Genomic DNA, 18,921 nt, shown 5'->3' on the forward strand with positions numbered 1-18,921 from the left:
AGGAAAGAGACATCAGTTAATCAGGGAACACTGTGCTTACATCACAGAACCATTTCAAGCCATTCCAAATGAGAAATGTATACATTACGCGAGGAGCTACACAAAAACAATGTCGTTTGAGAAAAATGTGTAGAAGATAGGATGCTATTCAATTGCTTGAGATTCGCCAGTGTCTTCATCTTCATCACGTACATGCAATTCACTCTGAAATTTAAATCCCTGTTGCAAATATCAGTTTATTCACCCTGAAAATGTTCCTGAACACATTCTTGCTGTATCTTCCACAGCCACAGAACACTGATCCATGACTGAAGCAAACAATCAAGATACCCTGTTATGACTGACAAAATTATATGAACAATCCAAGCACACCCCACAAATATATTGTCTGTGTAAAGAGAGATTATGGCACGGGGAGACTGCAGCAAAACAAAAGCATGGCCTACATCCCTTTAAGTCTCATTCCGGGCCACAAACGAGGGCAAGTCCTTCACACCAGTGGCTGTTAAGACACTCCAGACACCTGGCCTCCCAAATACCTGATGGTATCAATTGCAACAAAGCGATGTTATTTCAGGAAAGTAGGACGGGCGACAGGGTGACACGTTGGAATCGGCTTGTCGCGGTCAAGGCAAGTGGGGTGAGGAGTGAAAGTGAGAAAAAGAGAGCGCAAAAGGAAAAAGGGAGAGAGACAGACTAGACTTACAGGAACAATCACAAGCAAACGACGACAAGCTGCCGAGCTCTAGCCATTGTCCTCAAGCCCCTTTGTGCTGTGATTCTATACAGCCCTTCATCTCAATGAGCAGCTGACAGGTCGCTTTACGGCCATAATGGAAGTTTAAATAACTGTGCTCTCACCAAGCCGGCCCCAGGGGGGTTTAGCTTGAGCAAAGGCACACTCAGCTGACCCACAAACCCCATTCAAATTATCTGTCACGTTCTCCCAGTGTTCTTGAAAACCATCAAATCAGAGAAGGGCTTGTGAATCCATCATTGGTGATGCACTTAATTAGGTCACTTCTCGCAGAGCATCTGCAGCTTTGTGCCTGTGGATTGTAGGAAAGAATACCCCTGTGCTCATCTGGTAGATGATGGGACATGTGCTGGCATGATCAGAAACTTAACTTCCCAAGGCCACTTCATTCAGTGGTAGACCTGAGTAATGAAAGCAGCACAAAGAGCTTTAAACCCAATGGATGCAGCAAGCAGAATATCAAACACCAAGCAAAGGGTAACTGGGAGAAAGGCATTGAGAGTACCTGCACTCGTTTTGGTCCAGCAGCCAGCAAAATTACAGCTCACCGTCACAATCTAGCTAGCAATTGACTCATTACAAATTCCCCTTCTTAGCAGTTTACTGTTGGTGAAGTTACTTGACACCTGAACTAAACTGTTTTTAATAGGTCTCCCACCAAATATAAAAAAAGAAGATATATGTTTGCAATATTTTTGAGGTTAACTTATTCATATACTGATAAAATATCTGCCTGATAGGAGGCAGACTGATACTTTGCAGAATCGGTGCAACACAGTCAAAAGCTGGACTGTAATTCTGCCCCTTCTTTTTTCCGGGGGCTTCAATCGATTTGTGATTTGTTCCAGTGCGTTTCCTAGTTTGGTAGACTATTACAGTTGTTGATTTTTCACGTTATTCATGGAGTGATTTCTACATTTTGCAAACAGAATTCCCTTCCTGAATTTGAAATCAGTTACTGAAACTGCAAAATAAGAAACGGGATAATAAAAAGGCAGGCTCAGTTATTCAGAAAACCACCATGTAATCAGACATGCACTATGTTGACTGTTATGCAAATGTAAAATGCATGTTATTTCCTCAATCTTTGGGTAATTATTTCTTAAACTGGTAATGGCAGTGTTTTTTTTTTTTTTTTTAAACTTTGCATATTTGAAATGCTGCTCTTAGCAATGAAACACCAAAAAACTGAGTGAAATATTCATTTCCAGCAAAAACTATGATTACTATATGTTCATCTTTTTCAGTCATGACCATTATTTTTAGTTACATCCTTTTGGTTGGTGTTTTCTGTCAACATGAAATGTACATTAATACAGGTAAATTCGATACAACACGAAGCCACTTATAATGTGGTCCAAAACTGATTGCATTACAACGGTGTAATTCTGACCAAAAAGAAAAAAAAAAAAATCACTTCTCCCCAGAAATTAAATGAATGAGTAGTGCTAACTATTAATAAATTAACATTTTAGCATTCTAGATGACATACTACAGTGGTTTTAGTTGTTTTTAGGGGAAAGTTTATTGTGGAATTTCCTTTCATCCTGAACACTTTTCATATTCGTATATTAAATATTTACCAATTCTAAATATTTATGTGATAACTTAATTACACACATTTCCTATAAAACCCAATGCATTACCATTAGTAATAACTTTGAGCAACACTGGATTAAATCATCTGAATGATCCTATAGCAAATTATCTAGCTCGCTGGTTTTTGACCCACTACACGGTGGCTTTCATTAAAATAATTAGTGTTGATTGAGCTGTTGATTAATTGCATTCATTAATTGCTTCAATTTCAGTGGTCTTAAAGCAATACTCGATTTACTGAAGATAAGCAAAGTGTTCCAGTTGGATTTAAACACCATCTCTTGCTTACCATTTCCATTTCTTGTTTAATAAAGGTTTTCCCAGATCTTAAAAATGTTCATTTCTATAACTTTCATACTCAGATATCTTAAAGATGTTAATTCATGTTTTTGGCCTAAAGACATACCTTCTTACAGTTATGGAAAATGCAATGGTAGATAAATAAAAACTAAAAACTGGTGTATGCCTTGACAGTTACCATAATAATGAGGGCATATTAAAGTAAACTGCGGTACTTGCTCTCTGAAGGAATACTGGACTCTTAAAACACCCTTGAGGGGTGTAGTGGAGGTGGTCGCACATTATTTAGATGAGTAGTAAATATATTTGTATGCTGTATTATTGTATGTTTTGGAGTATTTCTTAATTGTGGTAACTAATTAATAACCTCGTATATGTGTGTTCACCAGCCTTGTGCCCACTGCTAGAGGTAAATGGAAAAAGTAATGGAAACAGAACATGAGTGTTGGCCTGGATAAACTAATTCCAGTGTTTATAGCTCGTGTCTTGTGTTCAAGAGAGTTGGTGATCAATACCAAGATGAGGAATGTTGCACATAATACACTGAAGTCCTTTCGAGTTACAAGAATTTGACTTCACACGGAATTTCATCTAACACCTCTACTTCAGCTTACAAGGCATTTTCACATTTACAAGGACTAATTTTGGATTTTGTGCACCTTCTGAGAGCCGAGAAGTACCAGACGTTTATATTTATTAATTTAGAAGATGGTTTTCTCCAAAGCAATTTTGGCACTCAGAAAAATAATTAAAAAAAAAAAAAATTACCACTAAAACTAACAGTAATCACATCTGATGTAAGAGAATTTACCTTAAAGGCTTAATCTTCAACCAACTTTTTATGTACGGAAATAGGGGTAAAATTACCCTGGAGTTTCAAACAGTATTCCGATCTGTGGCACTTTTGTTAAGTTGAAGATTGAGCATGTGGCTTAAATGGTAATATTCTATAAAACACTCATGTCATGTGGATGAAGGCATTTTTATCCTGGAAAACTCATCTACCTGTACCATCTATCAGTATGGAAAGGCTTCACCACAGGATGAACATAATCACTCAACTGCTCCCTTAAGGGAAAATCTGAGATGGTTCCATAAACGGCTGCCTTTAGTGTGGTGCTCTCCAGTACACACACACAGGCTGAAATCGCTTGTCCTGAGCGGGGTCGCAGCAAACCGGAGCCTAACCCGGCAACACAAGGCGTAAGGCTGGAGGGGGAGGGGACACACCCAGGACAGGACGCCAGTCCATCGCAAGGCACCCCAAACGGAACTTGAACCCCAGACCCGCCAGACAGCGGGACTCGAAAATCTGTGCTGACTAGCCGTCACCCATTTTCACCCAGATCTTCAGCAGATCACTGGAGCAGCGCAAAGTCCCCTCCTGCTTGAAATGCTCCACCATCATCCCAGGCCCAAAAAAAACCCAAGATCACAGGGCTAAATGACTACAGATCTGCTGCTTTGACATCTGTAGTCATGAAGCCATTCGAGAGACTGGTGTTGGCCTACGTGAAGGACATCACCGGACCCCTGCTGGATCCCCTTAAGTTTGTCTACAGAGCAAACGAGTGGATGACGCAGTCAACACAGGACTGCATTTCATCCTGCAACACCTTGATAAACCATGGACTCATCCAAGGGTCCTATTTGTGGACTTCAGTTTGGCGTTTAACACCATCATCCCAGACCTCCTTCAGATCAAACCTCCCAAGACCCCTCTGTGAAGCTTCTGAAGTTTGTAGACGACACTACAGTTACCGGCCTTATCCAGGACGGTGAGGAGTCTGCATACAGGAGAGAGGTTGAACATCTGACTCGACGGTGAGGTCAAAACAACCTGGAGCTGAACACGCTCAAAACAGTGGAGAAGATTGTGGACTTCAGGAGGAACCCCCCAGCACTTCCACCCTCCTCACCATTCTCAACAGCACCGTGTCAGCTGTGGAGTCCTTCAGGTTCCTGGGTTCTACAGTCTCCCAGGACCTGAAGTTGGACAGCTGTATTGAATCCATCATAAAAAAGGCCCAACAGCAGATGTACTTCCTTTGCCAACTGAAGAAGTTCAACCTGCTACAAGAACTGCTGAACCAGTTCTAGTCAGGTGTCATTGAGTCTGTCCTATGCACTGCTATAACTGTCTGGTTTGGCTTGGCTACCAAATCAAATAGAAACAGGCCACAAAGGACAAGACGGCTGAGAGGATCATTGGTGCACCCCTGCCTACCCGTCAGGTCTTGTACAAGAAGTCCAGAATGAGGAAGCAGGCGGACAAAATTGTCATTGATCCCACACATCCCAGGCACAAACTCTCTACACTTCTCCCCTCTGGCAGGCGTTAGAGAGCAATGTCCACCAGAACAACCAGATAAAAGAACAGTTTTCCCCCTCTGGCCATTACGCTCGTGAACGGTTAACACTCTCTTATAGGTATCCTGACAGTGCAACAGTATCCAATCACTTTTTGTAATTTACTTCTTATTTACATTTTTTGTATTTATACTACTATTTATTATCTTGTGTTTATATACTCTGGTAAATATGCTACTTATTCTGTAATTTTGAGTCAGCTGTTTGTTGTCTGTAACTACTGGAAGACTCTAGAACCATAGCTAACTCCCTTGTGTGCATCAACAGACTTGGCCAATAAAACTCATTCTGATTCTGAATGAGTTGACCCAAGTCAGGAAAATGTACACATACCATAACAGTCAACAGATTCCATTAATGCTGGAAACAACCATTCAAATCTCTACACTTTTTTGGGTATATGCCATACAGAAACTTCTTTGCTTGTTCAGAACAAGGTGAAAGATAACTCATTTGACCACAAGACTTTTCTCCAATGTCCTGTAGACCACTACTCATTACACCAACCATAGCATCTCTCCTAGCGATGTTCTTGTTTTGGAAACTTTGTGCCCCCCCTTACACTTACCTTTGCAGTCAAATGACTGAGTTGCTTCTCTTTCTTTTCCCTGAACTCAAATCAATCTCAAAGATGAGGGTCAAAGATCCTGTATTTAAATGTGTTGTTGCCACTAGCGGATTTCTTTCCTTGTGACTTCAATGGTGACATCATGCACTGTGGTACATGTGGTTCAGTACGCATCACTTAAGTTCTTGCATCAATTAGATGAGAATACATGGACTTTTAAAAAGGTCAAGTCACTGTAGTCAACCTAAAGTAAAACTGGTATGCTCTGAATTGACTGGTATGCTCTGAATACATGATCCTAAAGCATGAAGAGGAGTTAATTACTTAATTATCAATGGCAACAACTGTGCCAAATCACCAACTTCTTTGAAGGACACCAGGCAGTGGTTAGACCTTCCTTGCAATCTGAAGTTACCACTTCAAGCTTGAATCCCACTCCTGTTGTAGAAGCCCTGATCAATGTACTTATCCTGAGCTGACAGAGTAATTCCCTCTTCATGTTCTGAATTCCAAGGCCTTGCTATATAAACGGGTACAACTTTGTATGTTGTTACATTTACATTTATTTACTTAGCAGGCACTTTTCTCCAAAGCGACTTCCAATGAACTCTACATAGTGTTATCAACCCACATACCTTTTTCCACCAAGGTGACTTACACGGCTAGATACACTACTTACAATGGCTCACTCATCCACAGTTAGTAAGTATTAGATACTAATTAATATCAATAATAATAATAATGATGACAATAATACATTTCTATTCTAAAATGTTTGTTCTTTCAGGTGCCTTTATCTTGATAGACTGAGATGCTTCCATTCCCTGTGACCCATACAATAACGGTGTGAGGAAAAAATGCGATTAGTGGGAAGAAGCTGCTGCTGTTTATAATCTGGTAATTGGAGTTTCTTTAATATGCATACTTTTTAATGAGACTACATAAGACCTGTACTCTACTGAGGCTCTACTCCCACCACAGCACTGCCCACTCACATCTTGCTTTCCTGGAACAAGATCACTTACCAGTTCAGCTGAACTGCAAGCAGCAATCTCATTTAGATTTGCCTGCCAAAGATGCACAACCCAGTGATTAAAGGTTAAAGTGTGAAACATAATTACAGCAGTACAGAGACAGTGAAATGCATGATGGATACATCTGGGGAAGCACACTGGAGCCAGGGGGATTGATGTGTTACCGTATCTGTTGACCAGTGTGCTCATCTCAATGTTATCTGCTATACCACTGCAGGTTTATTTGGTCTCAGACAGCACAAACCCAACAAAGACAAAGACTTAGCCTCCACAGTAAATAAGGTTTGCAAAATACAGGCTCATGTGGGCCTGGGACAGCATGTCCAAGAGTAGGACCCGAGCCCATGCGCGTCCCTGAGCATGACAGAGCCTTATGGTGGAGAGAGTTCAAACTGCAGTCTACACACATTTAGAGAGAGTGGCTGGTGGCGATGACTCACACAGCTATTCTGACCTGATACTGACTCACCCCAATAAAGCCCAGTTCTCCTTCCTTTAATAATCCAGACGGACAGACCTTATACTTACTGGAAAATACAGTGTTGACGCATGAAAAGGCTATATGTCTGGGATGCACGTGAAACAAACAGCCCCAGTGAGCCACGCCTCGACACATGCAGCTCTTCAGCATGTCCTGCAGAGGACCACTGCCTGAAACTCAGCATAAGGGTTGGGGCTTTAATGATCACAGAACGCTGTGTGGAATGGCAAACGTGGGCAGGGGGACTGGGGGAGTGCCACAAAGGCACACGGATGGAGGAGGGGGTGGCCATGGGATGGAATCATGTGAGTGGAAATGGCTACAGGGTGACTGCACAGCACAGATTGAATGCGCCGCCTGTGACGCAACCAGCAAGCAATCAATCCTGCGACTAAAACAATGCAATAAAGCAGCAGGAGCGGTGCAGTGCTAGGGGGTGCAGGCACAGGCTTGGCTTGGGGATGGGTTGATGCTTCCTCCTGTGCAGTCAATGCCAGTACCAGAAGCACATAACAAAGGTGTGTTTTGGCATACCATCAGTACCTCTGACAGCAGCTACACAAACGTACCTTTCTTTTGCAAAGAGTCTGTTCCTCTGGAGTGTTTAATAAAACATTTATTTATTTATTTTTTTTTTTTAAATTTGGAGAACTATGAAACTTCCTTCAGATTTGACAGTAGCTCTAGGGTCGACTGACTCCAGCACTTTTTCGACCCGAAAACCATGATGCTGCTGATCTCTGACTGTTCTTACACCCTTTGATTGCAGATTCCACGGATTCGTGCCTTGCTGCCGGAGAACCATTCGGGGATGTAACAAAGAGCTGTAGGAAGCCACCCCCCTCATTCTGCCTCAGTATTGCTGGGCTATGCAGTCAGGGGGTCCCTTTCTGCAAAGCTCAAAATTTTCCAGCAGAAAGCAGGAAAAGTCCTGCCTGTCTTCAAGGATAGGAAAAAGGGTAACAAAACAGCCTACTAAAAACCTATTACTGTGGCAACACGCTACTCCTAACACACCATCACAATAAGGACAATAGACGGCTAAAACAGGTCACAATGGTGCCGAGATGGACAACCTCATGCACGTACACAAACGCACAGGCATACACACAGTCATTCTGCCTTCTAGGCTGGTTAAAGTTTAATCTGTTTATTTACAGGGTGCAAAACTGCTTCTGACATGTACTTTTAAAGGTGGAAGGGACTGGGTAGATATGCAGGGCAGCTGCAGTTCTCCTGGCTATGGGACTGTCATGCCTGGAACCTGGGTCAAGAAAGTTCAAAAAGGCCATGACTGACAGCCACTTGTCAACTTTGGAAATAATCTAAAACAGAATGTCAGACTGGACAGAAATGTAAATTCCTGTTGTAATAAAAACCTATCTTCCTGGCTGAAAACCACAGCATGTCATTGTCTCTTTAGATGAAGTCAATTATACTGAGCTGATGACAGAACTTCTCATCCCATCCATTCCACCAATAATTCCATAAGCAGCAGCATCCACAGTCAACTCTGTAAAAGCTACCAGGGGTAGAGAAAGGGGGGGGGAGGAAAGTGTCATGTTTAGATAACATACTGTTGCCAAAACACAGGAAATGAACAGCAGCCGCTACTAGCTAACTACCCTGCTCTTTACAGGAAGGGGACTGAATCATTAGCAACATTCGGCTGATCCCGCCATTGTCCTAATATCCTAAAAAGCTCAATCCCAGAATAGCCAGAACTTAATGGCCCATTAAATAGAAAATATTGAGCAGCACCACATTTCTTTTCCATGTCATTTAACTTTCTCGGCATGTATAAATTGGATAAGAATGACAATACCCAGAAACGTCTGACACATTACCGAAGACCCGAATTACTGTCTTCATCAGAGGTGTACAAGCAAAACTCCCTTGGTACGAACTCTTAAGCTCTTCTCCTGCCCGTGCTGGCATGTCAGCTGGCAGTGTTTGATAACTAAGCAACTTATAGAAAAGAAAAACAATCAGGTTGCTGTGATAACACAGTAGAGCTTGAGGATATACGTGCCATTATTTAATGTAAACCGAAAATAACTGGAGTAATTTACCGTATTAAGTACAGCGATCATGACTGGAAATGTTCAGCTTCAACTACAACTATTGTACGTGTGTCAACACCAGGGGTTGCACAGACTAGTCGGCTAGTCAATTTTTCGACTTTACCGGTCTGCGATGACACTTTAAGCTTGACACGACTAGTCGCCGATCGCGCGATTACGACACTGACAACATGGACACCTCCGAGAAGACAACAGGTGAGGAGCCTGGTGGGTCGTTGCAACAAACCAGCAGCGGTTCATAAAGTGTGTGGAAATGCTTCACTAAAGACGAAGCCTGTCCTACTATCACTTGCAAAATATGCAAGTTCGTCCTGAAGTACAACAAAAGCACAGTCATTTTTTTTTCTGACCAGAAATACCATTACACAACAGTGGGCGTGCCTTCATCCAGCCCACGTTGATGCTCTCATCTTCTTACACGCATCCAGAATCGAAAAGGAAAAAATGTGACCGAGCAGGACTATGACAGCGAGTAGGCTTATAGGCTAGATCGTGCTTGAGTATTGTTTTCCTCCCAAAGTTTAATACCGTTATTTATTTTGCGTCAGTCATTTTTTTTTGCACTTCAATGGGATTTGTAGCATAAGCATAGAAGTGTTAATGTTGCTGCTGAGATGCAATCTGTTATTTTATATATATAGCCTATGTATGAGCTGTCTTGTCAGCAAATGCATTCAGTTTGAGAATACAGATTGTCGGCTGTTGGAAAGCATTTCCTTCTCCTGCATTTTTATTAATGATGTCATCAGCATTTAGTCAACATCGACTCTCATCACATAAGTGTTGACTTTAAAAAATCTGAACTCGTGCAACCCCTAGTCAATACTGGTGATATCGTCATCAATGCCACCTCACTCCCTCACAACAAGTGTGACCACCAAAACGGAGAGATCACCAATAGCTTGAACACTGCCAGCTAATTGACCAGCTGCAATAAGCCTCCAGCATATGGGCAACAACAATGCTCCATGTTTCCAAATGCCCTTAAATGAAACAGAGTAAACGCCTGGTGTCTGTTCTCCATTCAGTTAACATTTGTCGATAACCCCCAAAATACAACTGGAGAATGAACAAGGTAGAATTCTAGGCCTTGTTTTCAAATGCCAGGTAATGTGCAGCTCCTTGCCTATTGCCAGAAGGGCAACATGAAGCAGTCAGCAATCCCCAAGCTACCCCTCTCATTCCATCAGGAGGAACAGAAACTAAATTTGTCATATTTCAAACTGGGACTTCGGAAGAAAGGGAGTGGTAGCAGATAACTGGGAAGAGGGAGAAAGACCAGGAGAAAAAAAACACAAGGCAGGGGCCCCAGTAGGGCAAAAATGCTGAAGTCAAAAAGACCTGATCAGTTTGCATCTCTTTGAGGGTTAATAGGAGCCTGGATGGAACCCAAACCTACTTTCCGGTTCTAAGCTGACAGCAGGTTATGCGTTGCCATTCACCTTTGGAATATCGCCAAAAGAATAACAGTAGACCAGAGGAGCTGAGTGACCTGTTCAAAACCCTTGGCTTTAAATTTTCCTTACTGTGAATAAATCAAAAATAAAGATCATAGGTAAAGGACTATTTGGAGTCTGATAACCAGGAGGTCCTTTTCCATTATTTTAAACGGTGGAAAAAAAAAAACGTTACTGGACTTTACAGACATGCCCAAATATTTCTACAAACACCCTCCAAACATATAAAACCCTTAAAAACAGTCTGAGAAAATAGTCAAAACATAAGATATTAAAAACAATCAAGAAAATTAAAGACTACATTAGGGCAGAAATTTTACCGTTTACTAAACTACTGTACAGAAAGGACACATCAATATACATTTGCATTTATTCATTTACCAGGTGCTTTTCTCCAAAGCGACATATATTCTGGGAGAACGCTACAAATCAACAGGAGGAGATTTGGATGCAGACACGTGATTGAGTACAATTTGTCATTTTCCACCGCATAAACCAGTATACATGAGTAGTGGCATATCAGCTTTTCCATTATCAAACAAATAATTAAAAATTCATCAAGCACTTACAAGATCAGGGAAGAAGTGAGTCAGAATGAGGTGAGTTTTGAGACACCTCTTAAATAGAGAGGTAATGGGGGGGTGCAAAAAAAGGTAACCGTTTCTCAAAACTGTAATAACTGTAAAAACAATGCAACATTAAGAAAAAGTTATTATTCATTGCTGTCAAGTCTGGGCCTGATTGGCTCATGACTTCTACGTCATCAGGGGAAAAAAAGTCTGTCTCAAATACCAGAAAAAAGTCCGTAATGCTGGGAGCAGTACATCCATATATCGAACATGGGTAGAACTTTTCTATGGCCGTTATACCGAAACTCTGTGAACCAGGAGTCCATATACTGGGGTATATTTGTATATGTATATACTGTTTTTAAGGGGTGGGGGTGCAGTGGCACAGCAGGTTTGGCCAGGTCCCTCTCCCTGGCTGGTCTGGGGTTCGAGTCCTGCTTGGAGTGCCGTGTGACGGACTGGCGTCCTGACCTGGGTGTGTCCCCTGCCCCTCCTTACGTCTTACGCCTTGTGTTGCCGGGTTAGGCTCCGGTTCACCGCGACTCTGCTCAGGACAAGCGGTTTGTGTGTGTATGTGTGTAAAAATGATAATTCCACAATCTCGCAACGGGAATTTGCACAAAAGTGATTTCACAGAACAAAAGAAGTGTTATGTGAAGAACGGGTGTACTAGTCTGTCAGACACAGCATACCCTGCTAGCTTGTGGACATGCCTGCTGTTACTGCTCGTTTAAGCAGCTGAAAGCAGAACAGTACTGCTCTGACAGGTACCCATCCAAAAGTCACCGTGGCCAGGTCGAAAACGGCCACAGCAGAACAGACTTATGCAATTTCGACACGTCAGACACTCTTATTCACATCAAACTGAAAAGTCGCCTGGCGAAAAGTACTGCATTGAATCTTTTACTTAATGAATGCTTTGGATAACCTTACAAACACAGCAAGGGTGCACCTTGGTTAATGAGGAGGAGAAAATTCAAGCAAAAAAAAAAAAGGGGGGGGGGGGGGGGGAATTCACATTCTATCTTTTAAGTCAGTGCTGAAACAGGGGATGCTAAACATTTTGAAAATATTACAAACCAAAAATTCTATTAAAAAATGGATCAGGACTCGGACAAAAGGGAAACGCAATGTAGTAACACAGTCTCACAAAGCAGCGGGGCTGCAGATCACAACTCCTCACCACAAGCCTGACCTCTAACATTTGTGAGCCTGGTTTTTAATCAGCAGCCATCCTGTCACCCACTGTTGCCCGTACCACGCAGTGGCCGATTTAGGCCCTGCAGACCATTGGGCTCTAGAGCTCGAGAGGTCTCTCTCAGTTCTGCCAGGTCGCTTATTAAACCCGACAGCTCTATGGCTGACATTTGGCATTTCACAGCACCGAGAGCCACAGAAATGCTTTTTATGGGATTTAAAAAGGGCACCTGTTAAGGAGCACCTCACCCTATTACTCAAATTGCGGTAGGAAAATCAGCACATACCATGATGCTATACATAATGTGTATGTGAGCCCAAATGCTGCCCGTAAATCTGAGCGGAATGGTGGCTTAGTCTGTTGCACTGGTGGCTCACAGCACTCGGGCTGTGCATTTGGACATGTCTACGAATCCTGTTCATTCTGTAAGGAATTTCCATGTTTTCCCTGTGTTTTCTCTGCAGTGTGTGTTGTGTTACACTGCACTGCTGTATAACTGGGTGAACAATGGCAGGAAGTTTAGTGTCGTGTACCTAGCATTGCACATCACCTTTGACAAAGGTGTCACCTGAACGGCAATTATTGTATTGCATCATCTTTGCAGAAAAGCATCTATTGACTGGATAAATGTAAATGTGAGTGAGTGCAAGATATTGAGGATGATCCAACTAGCGTTCATGGATTTTGATTTCTGATATTTGATTTTTAAGTGTCTGAACTTTAGCAGCAACTTTACAACTGAAAATAACGTTAATGCGCCATCACGCGAAAAGAATGTCCTTTCAGAACCACTGCACTTGTCTGGAGTAAATCTGGATGGATGCCACAACATTTGTAAGGTTCATCTAAGCAAAGATCAATATACCCGTAAAACGCTGTGCACCAAACTGTAGGCCTGTTTGGCCAGAGTAATCTGTTGATTTGGGACAATTTGCCTGTCTATCATTGTGCACTGAGATAACCCAAGCTGATGAAGATAGAGGTGGCAGAGGGGTTGAGCGGACTGACGAGCGCGAGGGGGGCACTTGTCCCCGGAGCAGAGGAGGACACCCGCCTTCACGTTATGTGACACCAGTTGTCTGAGATGAGCCCATCAGCATCTGTCAGCGGTGAAACAAGCCATCAGAGGAGACCACGATCAGCCAGCGGCACGCCTAACCCAGCAACACCTGGGCCATCTGAAACTTTCAGGCTGCCTCTCAGCCACACATACGGAGAACGTTGCGACATCGTTCACTTGGTGTTACTGATGGTACAGTGCAGAGCTTCTGCATGAGTTCACCTCTGGGAGCCAACATAAGCACACCGCTGACCCAGAGCAATAAAGCTGACCAGCTCAAAGATGCCGGCAGAATCAGGCTGAGCGAGAGGCTGACCTCAGTTGCTGTCACGTTGGATTTCTTTTTGAAACCATAAAGGGGAGACCTCCCCACCACTTCCACCTAAAGCTGCCGCATACACAAAAGCTGTGGGTGCATTGAGAGACTGCAGTGGAGAGAAAAAAAGAAAGCCATTGTTATAATTTCAGAGACACACAAAGGCTAGCTTTAGATTGGACGCTAAGTTTGCAGTGAGTACAGGTGACAAAAGTACACACAACAGCACCTTGATCAGTGAGACCAAAGAGTGAATGGGTTGAGAAGCTTCTGACTAATGCCTTCTGGTTATGGAAATGTCCTTTCCCCACTGGGCTACAGGAGCGCACAGTGCACACTGTTTCCACTGGGCTGGCTGAGGTGGGTCCAACTTAGACAACAGAACACACAACGGGAGAGAAGAGCTACAGACTGGTAAGGTAAAAAAGGTAAAATACAGAGGCTGCACAAAAAAAAAAAAAAAAAAAATCCAAACAATTTCTATTGAAAAACAAGTTAGTTCTTCCATTCAGTGTTTCGCTGTTGAACTATATTCATGGGATCACCAGAACATTCAGACAAAAATCACTCCTCTTGTTCCTAAGAGAAAGATTCCTTGACATTTAAAAAGAAATACACCAGACAATCATATTGATTTATGCCTAACCAAACTCATAATTGATTGTGTTACTTCAGCTGCTGTATACAAACATTTCTTTAACCTAGAAACTTTTCCCTTGCTCTTCACAAATATCAATCTGGGTAATTAAGCAGCAATATAAGCCTGTAATTCATTAACCTGGCAACTCAGAAGGTGTAAAAGCAAGCGGAGACCCACTCGAGCCCTGTGTGTCACCCACAAAGGGCTAGCAAGAGTGATTACTGTGCTTGGCACTCAAAGTTCTGGAAATGCCAATAACGCGCAATTGCATTTTTTCCTCCACGCCATGATGATTCCTTAATTCATGCTGAGAAAATATCACGAGTGAAAGGTTACGGCGTGGCGCTGTGAGCGCGAGATTACTCCCGGAGTTCTTACAAAGCCTTGGGGTTCTGATGCTCCTAATCTACACCACCGCTACCATTTCACTGCTTCGATTCTATTTGTGTTAAACTGGTGGCCGAAGAGCACAGTACGCCGCTGCCTCCGTGCACTACTGATATTTTGACTGCACCTCCAGTTATAGATCCACCGCAAAGGAGGAGAGAGGTTATGTGCTCTTACATCAGAAGTTTTCGTCTGTCTGCAGTACACAGACACAGAGCCTGAGGACAAAATTCCGTTTTGGACTCAGAACATCCACGTAAGTCTGTGGCTGAGTCCCATCAGTAACAAAGATGGAACGCATCCATTTTTCAAGCAATTAACTTCAGAAAGCAAAAAATCCCTATTTGGCAGAGGTGCTGTCAACTTCACACTTCGACCCATTTATGAACCCTAGATGGTTATTTACTCAGGTTACACAGATAAAATGCCTTACATCATCATAATCTCTAAATATTTGACCTTGCAACCATCGGGGTCACAAGGTCCTCCACCTGTCACACACTTTATAAAGGATATGAGGCTGAGAAAAAAAAAAAAAAAAAAAACCCATGGGTGTTCCCCAGTGCCAAGTCCTCAAATCTCAGAAACTCACTGCACATTTTGTTAATGAGATTCAATTCAGTGTTTTCGTTCAATTCACCAGATTAAAATCGGGTTTCGCGCTGACTCAATTTATAAGGACATTTCAAACTACAGCAAAGTTTAGTTTCCCTGTAGGAATATTTAAATGCGCAAGCATTCTGCTCTTTGAAAGATAAGACGAGACAAAGGGCAAACAAACTGCATGTTTCATTAGCATATGATGCCTAATTTTTTCTGCCAAATTACAAGTTGCCCACAAGTGCTGCCAGAATTTATCTGAAGTACTGCCAGATTTCTCCCGTTTTGTTCTGTAACATCTTTTTGAAAAATGGATTACAATAGGTCTGTGCCTATGAGACATGGTATCTTTCACAACTACAATTAACAATGAGCAGGCAAACAGCAGTGAACAGAAAGCCTGGTGGACTTGGAAACTTTAAACCAATTACGGTGTTCAATGGGAGGCTAAAGAGCCTTCATCTGTCCACGGAAAAGAAACGGAAAGGTCTGGATTTTTTTTTTTTTTTTTTTACTTTCGTAATCATGGTCCACTCCCGTATCCTGGGTTATTACGCTGCACATCCAGCGCAGACTTATTAGTCGGCAAATCAGACAGCAGATTTGCAATCAAAGAGGTGAAATGACTTGTCCCAGAAGCATCCTGCTCTTGTATCAAAGTACAGCACTTAATTACTTTTACCAGCAATGTGCAGATATCATAAAGGAGCAGAATCAGTTTTAGGCTTCATCCGATAGCTTTTAAACAGCCTGGACATAAAAACAAATCACTACCTCTATCCAAACTTCAGCACAAGTATATATAAAATCAAAAATGTCAGTAAATGGAGATTTTTTTTTCTTTAAAAAAAAAAAAAAAAAAAGGGTCTTTCCTACCTATCAGGGTAGAAAGAATATGTTTTACGACTAATTTACATGTAAACAACCGCATTTAATTTTCACGTTAATCGGGATCACTGACAAAAAAGTAAAAAGCAAATAAAAGATACAGCCAGTAACTCCACACAGCCCTCCGAGTAACAACGCAAGTACCACGCAATGCCAATGGCTTAAGGCAGGTATGACTCACTCCTCCTATAGACAGAGGAAAGAACCTGATGGCATGCACCCTTGTGTGTGTGTACGTGTGCACGACCGAGGAAGAAAGGAGGGTTCAATTACAAGCACGCGCGTACACAAGACAAATCCAGTGAAGTGGACAGTGACGAGAGGTGGCAGCGTGGCGCCGTAAGGAGGAGGCGCGGCGGCACTTCCACCGCGCTTCGCAGCTCTCAGAGAACAGAACGCTGCATGCAGAAAGCTCTCACAAAAGCCCTGTCTGGGAAGGATTAGCGACGCCGTTGGAGGGGGGTTTGAGGGGACAGAAAAGGCTGCTTTGACAACAGCGATTTTCAGAGCCGCTTACCGAGGCCCCCGAAGACCAGATCATTCTGCCCCCCTCCCACCCTCTCACTGCTAAGCCACCTCCCCCTCTGTCTCCTCCTCCTCAGGTCTGGGAGTCCACCGTGCCTGACAAAGAGAGAGGCAGCGCACACTTGCATTCTCCTGCATTGCACAGTGGAGGAAGGGTTGTCTCGTATCGCTCCCGTTTCACTCCACGCTCTATTTTGGTCATTGCTCATTGAGCGTCTGTGACAGCGCGAAGCCGGCCAAGCCGGCGGGTTATGCGTGGCACCAAGCTCTGCGGGCTCGAAGGGGACCAGCCACACAGCCGCCACCGGGCGCAGGGGCTGTCCGCCTGGCTGGCCGACGGGGCTTGCACGCTGCGCCACGGGCCCCCCCTGCGGCACGGTGCCGCCTGCCTCTTCACGCCTCTGGGGCTCAGCGCAAAGCCGGCGCTCCAGGGAAGACTCCGACTCTGCAACCGGGAAACGGGCGGAAGGGCCGGGTGGGGGGGGCAAAGAGGTGTGGACGCGTGTCAAGGAGAAGCCGCTGAGCTCGACTGGAGCTGCTCGGAGGGTCAAAGAGGCAAAAGCAGGAGGGGGGACGGTGTCGCTGAGGGTGGAGGAGGGAACATGGAGAACTTAGCGCAAAGGGAGGGGGAGCACGAGGGCGAGAGGAGTTCTTGCTGCCCCTGAATGGAAGCAGCTAGCAGATCAGTTTCTGTAGTGGTGGGGAAATAAACAACTTCAACCACGACAGTGACCGATTCATCAAGAAATAAGACAACTAGAATACCGATATCAGCTGAGCTAGCGATCCTGGGAGCGGGAGTGGCCGTGGCCCACAGCGGTCCTGCCCTCTCCAGCAGCGGCGCTCCCCATGCAGTCCTGGGCGCAGCCGTGCCTCTCCGCCGAAGACATAAAAGCATGCTGGATGTCACTCCGCTCTTCACAAGCTGTAGGGTAAGCCGCCGCTTTGCTTGGCTCTCGCCCGCACACAGCTAAGCTCCAGATGCCTATCACCACATCTCCCCCAAGGTTGCAAACCACACTCTGCTCCCTTCACCCACTGAGAGGGCATGCTGAAGGGCACTTTCCTGCCTGCCAAATACCTACTGGATTACGTTCTGATTGTAAATATATTTCGAATTTGCATTCAAGGAGATTAATTTTCGCCTTCTGTGAAATCCATGACATAAATGAATAAACGCGTATTCCTCCTTTTCCCTGTAATACCACAGACAGGTATGGTTTTTAAAAATAAAAATTAAAATGTTTTATAGGCGCAGAGAGCCGCTGCTGTATCGGAGATATTAGTAAAGTGAGCTGCACGCACAGTATGCAAGACCTTTAGTTCTAGTGCTCATGCTAACCAGGCTGGGTTAGTTGTCCAACAGCACCTGAAGCAGCACCAGCGCTCCTGACCCTGCTTCTCTGCTCTGACTTTTCACAGATAACGGCCAGCATCCTGGAGAGGCTTTCTGCTGCAGCTATGGGCACAACCGTGATCACCATCGAGGAGGTGCGTGCGTTGGAGGGCAAGGAGGAACGAGAAGAATCTATTCTGGCTATGCTGGGCATCATCGGAACTTTCCTCAACCTCTTTGTTATTGTGTTTGTTTACATATACACTACATTGTGAGTGGTACCCCCCCCCCAGCTCACAGTTCTTCAGTTGCACCCAACGGGAAGAGAAAAGGGACGAGAAGGGACCGAGAGAGTAGGGGGAAACCAGGAGGCATGACTGTCAGCTCCCCGCAGAGAGCAACCATGCCTGGTGTCACGGAGAAGGCACCTAAGACGTGGCTCCACCGAGCAGACAGGAGATAACACCTGGCTCTTGGCACCCTGTGGCCATTCAGAGGTCTGCGCAGGGAGAAGGAACCACAATCGCAGGTTAGGATGCACCGTGGCTTGGCCAGACCCCACAAACCAGCCAGAGACCGTGCATTAGAGACACACAGTGTGGGACAAGTGCCTGGCTCCTGATGACTTCCAGAGACACCGAAGATGCGTTTCGAGTGGATTACAAATCGAAAATTCAAAACCTCGGATTGGGAACGAGCGCATTTGAAAAAGACAAAAGAGGTCCAGTCGAAAGTGCACCAGTGTTGCACGG

The 18,921-nt window shown here is 44.0% G+C and overlaps 1 protein-coding gene across 6 annotated transcripts in view; it reads right to left on the minus strand.

The window, feature by feature from the left end:
- The window catches only part of birc6 (baculoviral IAP repeat containing 6), a 97,764-nt gene that overhangs the window by 18,881 nt on the left and 59,962 nt on the right, over positions 1–18,921 (minus strand). The gene's annotated exons all lie outside the window — the stretch shown is intronic.

Source organism: Scleropages formosus, chromosome 8, assembly GCF_900964775.1.
Source record: "Scleropages formosus chromosome 8, fSclFor1.1, whole genome shotgun sequence".
Classification (NCBI taxonomy): Eukaryota; Metazoa; Chordata; class Actinopteri; order Osteoglossiformes; family Osteoglossidae; genus Scleropages; species Scleropages formosus.